We start from the raw sequence: 13441 nt of genomic DNA, 5'->3' as shown, positions 1-13441 counted from the left end.
GCACAGTCACTTGGGCAATTTTTATTAAGTTACGGCAGTACATTGTCATGGCTTCGTAGGGAATGCCCCTCAGTTTTCTAGCTAACACATAATTTGTGTAAAACTGATTATGTCAATGCTTTAACACTATGCCAAGCCTAAACCTAACAACTGCCCCCTCTGAAAGGGGAAAAGGTTGTCTTCTAAACTCTTGGAGAACCAGCTGTAAGATTCTTTTTTGAGGGAGGAGAAAGGAAGAAAGAGAATTAAAAAAAAAAAAAAAGAAAGAGCAAAGGCAAATCGTTCCATTTTATGCTATAAAGAAGTAATGGCTAGAATCCACTGTCTTAAAACTTCGAATATTCCATGAAGCAGGGCCTCCTTTTAGTTTGCCTTGTGTTGCATTCCACTGGATAGAATCTTCCAGGATGAGATGTAGGAAAGAAATTTATTATTTTCTAAACAAAGTATATGACATGTTAACATCTATAACCCTCATAGGCAAGTACCTAAGAATAAAAACTGTCATCTGGTATAGTAAGGTTAGGTAATAAAACACTCACTGTAAGTTTTCGTTACAGAAGCCTAGCATACACAACCAGATAAAGAACAGTGGAAACATACAAACTTACAGAAAGCCAATTTGTGCAGTTAAAGCCTCCCTGCTAAAAACAAAACAAACCTGCTCTGCAAAAACTGAATAATAAAAACACCATTATGTAAGTAAAAAACTGATGAAGTATCTAAAGTACCAATCCATGCCCAAAGATAATACTTGACAATTTTTATATGCCTTAAAGATAAATAAGTACATTAAAGATTTCATACTTTAGTAAATGGAGAAATAAAACTGCTTTCTGCTGCAGTGTAATTTTATTCCCCTTGTTCCATATTAAGCAGTTAACAGTGTATCTAGTGACATTAAATGGTATTAAGCACTCACATAGAGTGCTTTAAAATAGTAATTATGTGTTTGAAAAATTCTAACCAGAATCTTATCATGTGAAAGACCTCAGTAATAACAAAACTTAAGAGGTCTTGGATAGCCTTTACCCTGCTATGTTGTCAACTTGTGAGCTCCTGTTCAAATGAGAATGATCTTCAATTCCATTTTAAGTCAAAGCCCATTATCTTTAGTAGAATGGCTTTTGACCAAACTGAAGGTAACAAAATATGTTCTCTAAAGACTTGGCCAGTAATACCTGACCATGGGTTTGGTACTGCATGTCACAAGTTGCAACCCTTAAAGTTCACTAAGGCCTGAATTACATGTTGTATAATGACAGGTCTTACAGGGAATATCTAGTTCCTTTTATATGTAATTGTGAAGAGTATCAGTTCAGGTTTAGAAGGGCCTACTGACCTAGGCTGCTCACTTACTTTGTACTGCTTTCTAATACACGGTGACTATGATTCAGAGATAAATGTAATGTCTTTATTTAAGTAGTTTTCAAAGTATCTCTGGAATACATGGGGAGTGGTGGTGGTGGTGTGCAGATTTTTTTAAACAGGTACCATAGGGACTTCCCTAGTGGCGCAGTGGATAGGACTCCACACTCCCGAAGCAAGAGGCCTGGGTTCAATCTCTAGTCAGGGAACTAGATCCCACATGCGTGCCACAACTAAAAGTTCACATGCCACAACTAAGGAGCCCACAAGCCGCAACTAAGGAGCCTGCCTGCCGCAACTAAGGAGCCCACTTGCCACAACTAAGACCCGGAGCAACCAAATAAATAGCTATTTAAAAATAAATAAATAGGTACCATATTTCCCAGCAGGATTCCATGTATTATTAAATGGCCTTGTGAATGAAGAAAACTCATCTAAACACTGACTTGACCTGGCAAATGTTTAGGTGACATGGAACATATGGTACTACTCTAATTGGTGTCTATAAATACTATATAATTTTGCCCTCATCATATGAAAAGGACTACTACATTGTATAATTATATCCAATTCTGTGAGGGCCATTATATACAGGACTGGGGAGACCAAAGTAGTCGTGTACCATACACCTTTGGAGCAAAACTGGTTCCAGTTAGAATGAAGGAGGTAAATATTTTCCTTTGAAGTCGGTGAAATTTTTTTGCAATCATTTGAAAGATTTAAAAATTCAAGATTATATCTTTAAACGATTCTGATTGTAATTTGCCTCCTAGTATCTATTTTCATGGAGTAGTACAAAGGAATTATATTTGGATGGTGTGGCTTATGTTTCTTTTGCAAAAAAGAGAATTCTTAGACTATTTTCTTAATTTTAGGAGTTAGCAAACTTTTAGTGTGGTATGTCAAGTGTTTGTTTATTCATTCCTATTTAAGAGTTCCTTAAACCTCCATCTTGAGTAAGATATGGAGAAAATGAGACCTGGAAAATTTTGATAGTCTCATTGCCATCTAAGAGGACTCACTGCTCAGGTTAGGGTAGAGGTGGAGGGGTTTTCAGTGAGAGTTATGAAAAACTATTATCACCACCAATTCCCATACAGAAAAAATCCTAACATATATGCACACAGAACTTTTGGAAAACCTAGGAGTTCAGAAATACAGGAAGACTACAGAAGCTACCAAAAGTGGAAATAACTTCAGGGGGCTTATCATGGTACAGCAAAGATTTAAAGAATCAGAAAAAAAAAACCTTGCCCATTCCCAATTTTCTGTCAAACAATTTGAAAACTCATCAATTGGAGGTTCATTTGAACAAGTTTCTCTCTGAAAATGAAAATACTGGGACTGGTAAAGGAGGCTTTTGTATTAATTAGTTGAATTAGATTATTTTATTTCTTAATCCTTACTGAGATACATAATCTACACCAAGGAAACAGAAATATTAATGTAAAGGAGAAGGGAAAACAGACGGAAAGACAATTTGGGAATCTTTCTGGACATTAGGTGGGAAACAAAATTGGAGAGAATATAACTAATAAGAGGGCAGTGGTAACTTAAGAGCCTCCAATGAGAGGTGGAATGCCTCCTCTGCATAGAAAAGGGAAGAAATGGTGCTTCTTTTCCCTCCTGCTTTACTTTATCCGGGCCAACTCAGTCTCTTAGTGTCTCTTCCACCTCAGTTTGGTTGGTAGTTCTATACTTTGTCAATTTATTAGCAATGTGAATGCCATTCAAAATCACCATCACCACAAGGTGCTTAACTTTCACCTGAATATCTATAATTTCCAACGGGTGAAAACAGTTAAAAGTACTACTCAGGTAAGAATTTTTAGACAAGAAAAACAGCATCAATTGAAGGGATTTACATAAAAGGAAAAAATGCGAAAAAAATCTGGAAAACATAATGTTATACAGGAAGTGGCAGAGCTATTTTAAATCACAAAAGAATGGGGTAAAGAACTCCCAAAGGAAGACACAATGCCTAACCTACAATTTTATTTTAGACTAATATGCCAGACAGGGTTCACACAATGTTCTTAGATATGTTATAAATAAAAATGCATGTTTCATTCATAGTATCAGAAACTGCTTTGGCTCTATTTTTTTTTTTATTTACTTTTGGCTGCGTTGTTGCGGCACACGGGCATCTCATTGCAGTGGCTTCTCTTGTTGTGGAGCACGGGCTCTAGGTGCTCGGGCGTCGGTAGTTGTGGCACGTGAGCTCAGCAGTTGTGGCATGTGGGCTCTAGAGCACAACAGGCTCAGTAGTTGTGGCGCACAGGCTTAGTTGCTCCGCTGCATGTGGGATCTTCCCGGCCCAGGGCTCAAACCCACGTCCCATGCACTGGCAGGTGGATTCTTAACCACTGTGCCAACAGGGAAGCCCCATGCTCTATTTTTTAACTGTATCACTGTAAAATAATTCTTTTCCCCTTAAAACCAATTTTTATACTTCAAAGACTATCACAATGGAAAACAGTGAGAACTACTTTAAACAAGTGCATTTTGAACCACAACATTTGACAGTACCACGACTGGTTGAAATAACCCAGAAGTCTATACAATTTCTTTTCTCTCTCTTTTTTTTTTTTTTTGGCTGTGCCACAGGGCTTGCAGGATCTTGGTTCCCTGACTAGGGATTGAACCCAGGCCCCCTGCAGTGGAAGCACAGAGTCCTAACCACTGGACCACCAGGGAATTCACTACAATTTCAATAAGTGATTACAAATGAAATAAAGCTTGCCAAAAGGTCTAGTTGAAAACCAACCAACAATCAGGAATTATTAAATTGGAGATACATGATGACAAAGGTGATGTACTTGGAAAACCATACTGATGAGACAGTGGATATCACACAGTAACTCCTAAAACTGGGAAGGGAAAGGACAGGACTTCTCATTGAAACTATATTTATGAAGATGACTTTGATGATATATTGTAACATCAGGGATATCATTTATGCGTTATACTGTAAAGAGTCAGGGATAAGAGAATGCCCTGCTTGCTGTTTCTAAATCAATCCTTTACGCTCACTTTGAAAACTACACATTCCCTCATATTTGATTATCTCCTTCAATTTCTAATTAAAATAATTATTATGCCCTTAATGGTAGAATATTATTCCAGGGAACAGGAATGGGGGAAAGAGCCTGCATAAGAACATTATGTGCATTATCTCATGCAATCCTTTCTACAACTCTTGGAGTTAAGTACTATTATGATCTCTATTTTGTGAATGAGGAAATCTGAAGTTTAGAGAAATTAAGTGACTTAGCTGAGGTCACAAGATGATCAAAAGGCAGAGCTAGAACTCAAAACCAGGTGTGTCTGACACTAAAGTGCTTAAACATGTTATGCTGACTCCAACAGGGAGTAGAAAGACCTGATTTCCATTCTAAATACTGGCGAGGACTCCCTGATCAAATGCTGATGGAATCTGGAAAAGGCACAGTCTATGCTGGTCACTGCAATGTGTAAGTGCCCCAGACACTCAATAGGATAGGACCTGCTTATTCAATTACAACTTCGATTTCTATCACCTCAAACCACAATGTTTCTGGCTTTTGCTACTGACATTCTATTCACTTCAACCTCTCAGACAAAAATTCTCTGTCAACATTTAATTTTCTGCCCTTTTGACTTCTTTTGAGAAAAGAACACTTGGCTCGGATCAGCAAATCTGAGTTCTAGTCCTACTTTGGGGGGGTGGGGGCGGATTTAGTCAAGTCACTTAATTTCTCTGAACCTGATAAAGTGGATATTCTACCTGTATTAGTTATATTGATTCAAGATTATCAGCTAAGAGAAAAAGCTCACTAATCTGGATTGACAAAGGTTGAGCTAATCTAAACTACTAAAAAAGTTGTACCTACACAAAATTCAAAATACAGGTGTATTTAAAACAGGTAAAATTTCAGTAAACTGTACAAGTAGAGATCCTTAGAGAACTAAATTAATGAACTTAAAAAGTACAGTACATCAAATGCTTCTATACATACCACGTGTCACACTCTATACTAGGTCTTAAGATATATGGAAACAACAAGGCTAAAGTCTCTGCCTTAAAGGAGTTCACTGCTTAATAAAGGAGAGAGGCACATGTATATAATCACAATATAATTTAAAGTGGGATTGTGGCAGAGACAATGAAGGCCTAACTATGTGTATATGTGTGGCAGGGCAGAGAGAAGACTGGGAGGAATAGGGGGCAAAGGAGAGGTGGAGGAGGTGGGAAGGCCTAAAAGTAACATTTAAAATGAGTCCTGAAGAATGAGCAGAAGTTTACCAGAAAGAGAGAAGTCACTACAGCACGTGCAAAGGGAAAGGAGTGGTGTGAAGGACATAAGTTAGAAATACCATAGGAGTTTAATGTAGGGAATGGGAGGATAGGAGCAGGAAAAGAGAGGAATTACAGATGCAAGCCAGAGTAGACTAGATAACAAAAAACTTTGCCATGGCAAAGGAAGAAATTGGTGGCAAGAGGGCCTGTTAGGAGGCTATGCGCTGAACTACCATAAACAGAGTTTCAGTGAAGCCAAATTAAGGAAGGTTTACTGTATGTATATTCAAAAAAAGAATGTATTTAAACCTCAGACATTCAAAATACTGCCCATTATAATAATGTCCTTCAAGGATCATTGGTTTGACACTGAAGGGACCATGTGGGAGAAAAATATTTAAAACGTTATGATTTTACCTTCAATAAAGGGATATAAAATGAACTGATGGCCAGAGGAATCAGTATTTAATAGCAACAATCCACTGATTACGAAGAAGCAAACAACAAACCGCTCTTCCTCATTTTTTTCTAATATCGTAAAAAAAAATCTAATTGTGATAAAAAACACATCATATACATTTATCATCTTAACTATTTTTAAGTGTACGGTTCAGTAGTGTTACGCATATTCACACAGTTGTGCAACAGGTCTCCAGCATTTTTTCACCTTGCAAAACTAACTCTTATACCCATTAAACAACTCCTCACCCTCTCCCTTCATTTATATATATATTCTTTTCACTCTCCACATCACATTTCTTTAATGAAGATACATCAGCGCCATCTGAGAAGATGTTTAAAAATCAGATTCCTAGACCCTTCTCAAACTTTTAGAATCTGAGGATGAAGCCTGGGAATCTGCATTTTAACAAGTTTCTCAGGTGATTCTTGGCGGGTATTTGGGAACTACAGTACTACTCTATTATCTATTTATCCCTGTAGTTTATGCATAACATATAATTAGGTTCTCCATTTAAAAACCCTTCTAAACTCCTGTGTTCAAGGGGAAATAGCTCATAAACATGTTACAAAGAACATGTCACAATGGCTAAAATCTGTAAAAATACAATCCCTGAAAACAGTATAGAAAGTATAATCACATAGCAACCTCCAAAGGAAATGGGATCAACCCAAGTTTCCATAGTGCTAAAGGTAATAATAATATTCAATTATAAGGTCAGTGCCCCCTCCCCCCACAAGGAGTGTGCAGTCCATCACTTCCCTTCAATTTCATCTGATCATTTAAAAAGTATCCTGAAAATTTAAGCTTCTTTTTCCAATCCTGTAGTTACAAACTGGCAGGAAAAATATTAACCACCAAGTTTGCCACTTTTTAACAGCATGTTATCCACTTCTTTGGCTAAAAAGGGTCAAACTACCCATTAAAGTTCTCTCTAAATTCTGCAAACTAGAGCTGTCAGTATAGTTTTGCTGGCAGGGGCTAGAACTTCTGAGGCATTTTGCTTTCATACCTAAATGCAACAAAGAGAAAAATGGACACATACATATAATTTCACATTCACACTATTACAAGCAAAGTGAAGCAAATCTAAAGTTATTAAGCAGACCATGCAATCTTGGTAGGTCTGCTTTCTTCTCCATAAGGTGAAAGCTCTGACTGATGTGAATGGAAGGGATTAAAATATTGAAAACTCCAGACATTATAACTATTCTTCTTACCTCTAGTTCAAACTATGAAGCCAAAAAACATTTTATAGTTAAAATTAATGTCTCTCTTAAAACAAACGCATTAACGGAAACTCAACCATAAACCAGAGCTGTCAATTCCCATTAGTAATCTTATACAAATAGATTAGTACTAGAACCTGCTTCAACCTTCCATTTTCAGTGAAAGCTCATTTTCTAAAGTCCTACATCGGGGGTTCTCAAAACTTTAACGTACATAAAAACTGCACGGGTGGCTTCTGAAAGGCAGATTCTCTAGCTTTCTCTTCCAAAGATAGGTCAGTTAGGAGTTGGGGTGGGGAGCTGCATCCAAGAATCTGTATTTCCAAAAAGCTGTTCTAGTGATTCTGATGCTGTCCTACTGTAAGTTTACCAAAGGCTGCAAAAAAGTTCAATTATATATTTATAACTCTAAGTTGTAAAATTGAGCGAAAGTCATGTTTTTCCTATATTTTTCTTTTGGATATCAAAAGTAATTTCTGAATAGAGATTAAAAATAAATTTCTTGTATCATCTCTGACCCTAAATACTTGTTATTACTATCTCAATCTCCAACTGCATGATTAAGTATGCAACTTCAAGCCAAAGTACTTACAATTCAAAGTTCTTCAAAGCTTGCCCACTAACTGCAGAATCAACCTAACCTTCAGTAATTCAATCATTCCAGATCCAAACCAGGGGACCACTCAAGATATTTTTTAGAACTAAAGTTATAAGACACTCTGCTTTATAACTGTTCACTAATGCAACTTAAGTTCCCCTGCTCTTTGCCTAAAGTTGTTGGTCTTTGCATAGGTCAACAATAATGTTGTTTTGAACATGAAATAAAGGGAAAAGAGTCTTATGGTCTGGAAAAGTTCTGATTCTTTGAGGGGAATTATTTTCTTAACATAAAAGTAATTGGTCCAGTTGACCTATTATCTTTTATTTTTTAGTGACAGGATAAAGAATGAAAATGACCATCCCTATAAATACTCGTATCTGGTGGTAATAAAACCACCATTTAAAAAGCAGCAGGCATGCTGGTATTATATATTTAGCTGTCAGTACAGTTCATATTTCCCTAATGTGCTGCTGCTTCAGCCAGTGGCCTTACCCTGATCCTTTCCTTAATGCCTCTCATTAATGAGAATTACACAGAGGGTAATTTTCTGTTTGTCACTGTTCTTTTAACTTCCTGATAGTTTACTTCAAGTAACTGAATAGTCTGGACAATGTGTACGCTGTTCACAGGACAAATCTTTTGGCACAAAAAGGCTGATAGAGCTTTAAAAGTATTTGTCTTAAAGACATATGGTAATCATTAGTTAACAGCAAGGTACAGAGAGCAAACCGAGAATAGAAGAAAGAGTGGTCAGTTTGGGGGAACACTACTACCATAGGATGTTCGTGGGAGGAGAGCAAGAGAAAGGCATCACAATACCTTCCTCTCTTGGACATCTACATTGCACATGTTCAGTATATTAAAGCCTCTGAGAAGTTTTGGAGTAAGAACAATGCTTTACCTCAACAATTCCCAATTTTGCTTGACCACAAAATCTTTTACCTTCAATAATTTCTTGAATATGTTCTACTAATACGTTATATTGGGCAAGAAATATAACCTCTCTGAGCCACTGTTTTCCTCATATGCAAAAAAGATATAACAATAAGACAGGTCTACCTATCTCACAAGAGGATTGGCAGGAGAAAATGGGTTGGTATTTGTAAACCTGCTTTGTGAACCATAAGCACTGCTAGTTGTATGTTATCATTACCACCAAGAGTAATAGTGAGTGTAGGAATAGATGTTTCATTCCTAGTGTGGAGAGTCAAAAACAAAGAAACAGGGCTTCCCTGGTGGCGCAGTGGTTGAGAGTCTCCCTGCCGATGCAGGGGACACGGGTTCGTGCCCCGGCCCGGGAAGATCCCACATGCCACGGAGCGGCTGGGCCCGTGAGCCATGGCCGCTGAACCTGCGCGTCCAGAGCCTGTGCTCCGCAACGGGAGGGGCCGCAGCAGTGAGAGGCCCGCGTACCGCAAAAAACAACAACAACAACAACAAAAAACAACACAAAGAAACAATGTAAACAGAACAGAATAAAATATTAAATATACTTCCTCCAAAGGTTTTCCATTCTTAAAAGCACAACTGAACTCCAACAATTTGCACAAAAATAATAAGCTGTACAAAGGCACTGCCATCTGCAGGCCATAAAGAATGAATGCTTGCAATGGTTATTTAAAATGAAGTTTCAAACCATCAGGTGCTCCTTCTCATTAGACTTCTAAAGCCTTTCCAAAAAATGTTTATTCTTAGCCTTGGAGCACTGGTAGATGAGGCTCCATTTGCTGAAGTTCTGAAACTGACTGGAGTAAAATAACATTCTCATTTCTTCTCCACACAGGACTGCTGCTTAGAAATGTGAAGAAAATTACCTTAGCCTTCCGTAAATTCTACACTGTGCTCATACAAAGTAATCCCAAGGAATATGGATTTTTCACACAGCCTTTGAGGGAAAAAAACCCTTGAATGGCCTATGCTGACTTTTCTCTCAGTGAGTTAGAGGCAATCTACTCTCTCACACACAAAAACAGAGCTTATGGACATACTGCAAATAGGAACAGACGGTTAACTAATGAATAAGTTAATTCACCAATGCCTCCTTCAAAGTGTGGTGTTTAGAGGCGTGTGCCATTGAACAACCTGCGCCTAGAAAGATTCCTTCCACTGGGCCTTCTCCAGCACAGCCTACAAGGAAAATCACTGTTTCTATGTTTTAGGTTAAAAGACTGTCAGAGGTTTCAAAGAATATCTGGAGAGTGACAGATGAGCTAAAAGAAAGGCAAAGAGATCAGAATGAAGGAAGAAACTGATGTTGAAATATAGCCAAGTGATCGCCAATATTCACAGCGCAAAGCTTGGGCTTTACTGTTTTGGAAAAGTCAACACCAAAGTTAGTTTTCACACCCAGACTGACTCGTACAGAAAACATTAAACCTAGAGTTGTCAAAAGCCAAATCCATCGGCGCTGGCAGAAACATCTTTTTTGAACTGTCCGGTAGCTACCACACCACGATGCTACAAGAAAACTGAGGAGGCACACCGGATGCCCTTGAGCGCAGTCCCTGAAGTTCTCTGGGACTATCCCGCGTTAAGTCAATAACGAGAACAGTTTACAACGAGAAAGCTTACAACATTATTATCCCTGAAGACCCTGGGGCATTTCATGGAATCTGCTATGCCTCAGGGAACAATTTCGTGCACAGAGCTAAACGCAGAAGGAGCACAATTAACCCCATACTCCTAGAGCAGCGTTTCCCAGAGCGTGGAACGCAGAATAATTTCAGGAGGAATCAGGACGCACTGTTTATTTTAATACATAAGTATTTATTTCTTTATGAGCATTAGAAAAATAACTGGCTTTCCATCATACGCTTCGTGATTTACGTTTCCACCTTAAACAAATATATTTAAAAAGAAGAAAAGAGTCAGTTTAAAGAAGAAAAAAGTAACATTTGGTAAATAAACAGCAGTACAATGGGTACACGGACATAAAAGTGCAACGCGAGAGACTGAAACAGGGGAAACGCCGTTCTAAAAAAAGCCCCCGGCGGGTCGTCCGGGTGCGGAAAGTGCCCGGGGTCCAGAGAAAGAGAGCCAGCCGGTTGGGACGCTGGCTCGGTCGCTAGTTGCCAGGGTAACCGCAGGCCCGGTTGCTTTCCCCGTTTTCTGGGCCCGGGTCCGCGTTATAAAACGGGTGTGTGGGGGGAGGGTGTCACATAACAACGAGACGCCTCGAGGATGCTATCAAGGGGCCGCGAGGCGGGCGGCGGCGATGGGGGACAGAGCATTCGGTTCGCCGCCCGGCGCCGCGCGCCCAGCGGAACGCCCGGTGAGGCCGGCCGCCTCGTCCCAGGTTTGAATCCCGACTGCGCCACCGACTCGCTGAGGACCCGCAGGCGAGCGACTTCACGTTTCGAGAAAGGGGCGCGGGGTGTGCAGCCCTAGCCTACAGAGGAGCCCGGAGGGCTGTTATCGGCGGGTCGCGCACAGACTGGAAGCGGCAATGCGGCGCTGCCCGCCCGGAGCCCACCTCCAGCCGCTCCGACTGGCCGGGCCTATGCCCGACGGGAGCCAAAGAAGGCCGCGCCCCGCACCGGGCATGCGCAGCCCCGCGCGCACCCGGAGAGGAGCCGAGGCCGCGGCCGCGCGTCGAGCGGGCCCTCCCGCTTCAGCCTCCCCATCCGGCCCCGGCCCCCCTCAACCGCCTGCCCGTCAGCCCCACGCCTCGGCGGACGGCCACCGCTTCCCGGCACTCACCGCTACCAGCGCGGCGGGCTCCCGGCCGCTTCTTCGCCTTAGGCCCGCCGCTGCCGCCTCCGCCTCAGCCCACCTGCCCGCCGTAGGACAAAGGCGCCACCAACCGACCAGCGCGGGCACGAGGCAATGGCGGCCGGGGCGGAGAGTGGGGGCAGAGGGCGCGCACGCAGCGGCAGGCGCGGCAATGTCGCAAGAGCGCGCAGGTTTGCGGCAGGGCTGAGTTGGAGCGTCGATCTCCTTAGCAATGAGGGCGTGGAAGTGGCTCGGGCGGTGGTTGAGAACGCGAGGGGTTGCCTAGTAACGGCGTCCCCGGCTGAGGATGGGTCCCAGTCCTGGTCCCCTCCCCCTAAAGGGCTTCGCCTTTCTTCTGATGTTCAGGGTACTTTCTTTCCTCTCTAACTGTGGAAATAGATCATTTAAATTCTAGAATACCTTGATTTCGTCTTGCATAAAACTCAACACCTATAGATGTGTGTATTGGAGACTAGTATATATATTCCCGTAATCTGCGGATCACAAGGAACAAAGAGAGCAGAGAGGTAGAGAAAATGTTTTATTTAAATTTACATTTAAAGAGGCTGTGTGTCCTATTAGTTTCACTAACAAGAGGCAAAAGGATTCTGGTGATATAGTCACAGGTTCTTTTTGAATTATTTCTTTCTTTCTGGAATATTCATTCAGTGTCAAAAAGAAATTTCCCAGAATGTTGACCGTGAAGCACGTAAAATGTTGTATTGTTCATTTAATCTGTAGAATATATTTGTCACAGGGAATAGAATTTGCTCACACAATTGTAAATACACTCTATTAATCACGCCGATGGCTATGTGAATCAGGTAGGCTTTTTTATTAGTTAGGAAATGCCCCAGACCCCATGGGGTCTAGTTTTTCTCCTTGTGAATAGTTCATGCAAAATAAAAACGGTGGCTGTGAAATCTGAACACTATGGGAAATCAGATTTCTTTGACACCAGCTCATATGCTCCCTCCTTCACTAATTTATTCACTGAATGTTTATTATACACCTACTAGGTGGCCCTATGATTTATTATACACCTACTTGCTAGGCACTATCATAAGCAAAGGCAGACCCATCCCTGCTATCTTGGAGATGCTGTGCAGTGGAGAGATAGAATTAGGCGAATAATCACACTTGTGTACAAACAAAAATAACTGAAGGAAAGAAATAGGGATCCACTCTTTTGTCTAGTCTTTCTCCTTGTGAATAGTACAGGGTGTGTCTGATGCCTATGAGCAGATATGTTTGGCCTTCAGATCCTTCCCATAATTCATCATGGCACCTGGGAAAATGGAAGCTGTGTGTTTTTTTCCGACTCCACTGAGAGGTTCTGAAGGCAGATAGGGACTTCTACTCCCAGGAGTTTCCCCTTTATCCCAGGTTGTTCACTCACTCTAGATGAGAAGGCTCAGGATTTTGTGGATTCACCTGCTTTCCTGATATCCTTTTCTGGGTCAGGTTAAAAACCACACTGACTCAGTTTAGAATCTTCTGTTTCTTTCCTTGATTACGCCTTTTTGATGTTTATGCCATAAAGTTGTACCCTTTTCTTTTTAAAAAAATTTTATTTATTTATTTTTGGCTTCACTGGGTCTTTGTTGCTGCTCGCGGGCTTTCTCTACTTGCGGCGAGCAGGAGCTACTCTTCTTTGCGGTGCACATGCTTCTCATTGCGGTGGATTCTCTTGTTGAGGAGCACGGGCTTCAGTAGTCGTGGCACACAGGCTTAGTTGCTCCACGGCATGTGGGGTCTACCCGGAGCAGGGCTCGAACCCATCTCCCCTGCAT

At 40.9% G+C, this 13441-nt stretch overlaps 1 protein-coding gene and 1 non-coding gene across 3 annotated transcripts in view; both read right to left on the bottom strand.

The window, feature by feature from the left end:
- NCOA5 (nuclear receptor coactivator 5) overlaps positions 1-11758 on the bottom strand; it is a 30520-nt gene extending 18762 nt beyond the window's left edge. For both annotated transcript variants that reach the window (XM_060030706.2, XM_060030708.2), the window contains exon 1: positions 11637-11758. The gene's annotated coding sequence lies outside the window, so the exon portion shown is untranslated. The remainder of the gene's footprint in view (positions 1-11636) is intronic.
- Positions 3993-4065, bottom strand: TRNAG-UCC (transfer RNA glycine (anticodon UCC)). The gene has a single exon. It is a non-coding gene; the product is annotated as a tRNA-Gly (tRNA).
- Positions 11759-13441: the final 1683 nt, after the last annotated feature.

This window comes from Delphinus delphis, chromosome 15, assembly GCF_949987515.2.
Source record: "Delphinus delphis chromosome 15, mDelDel1.2, whole genome shotgun sequence".
Taxonomy (NCBI): Eukaryota; Metazoa; Chordata; class Mammalia; order Artiodactyla; family Delphinidae; genus Delphinus; species Delphinus delphis.
Note: the sequence above shows the minus strand (reverse complement) of the source record. Positions and strands in the feature narration are given on the sequence as shown.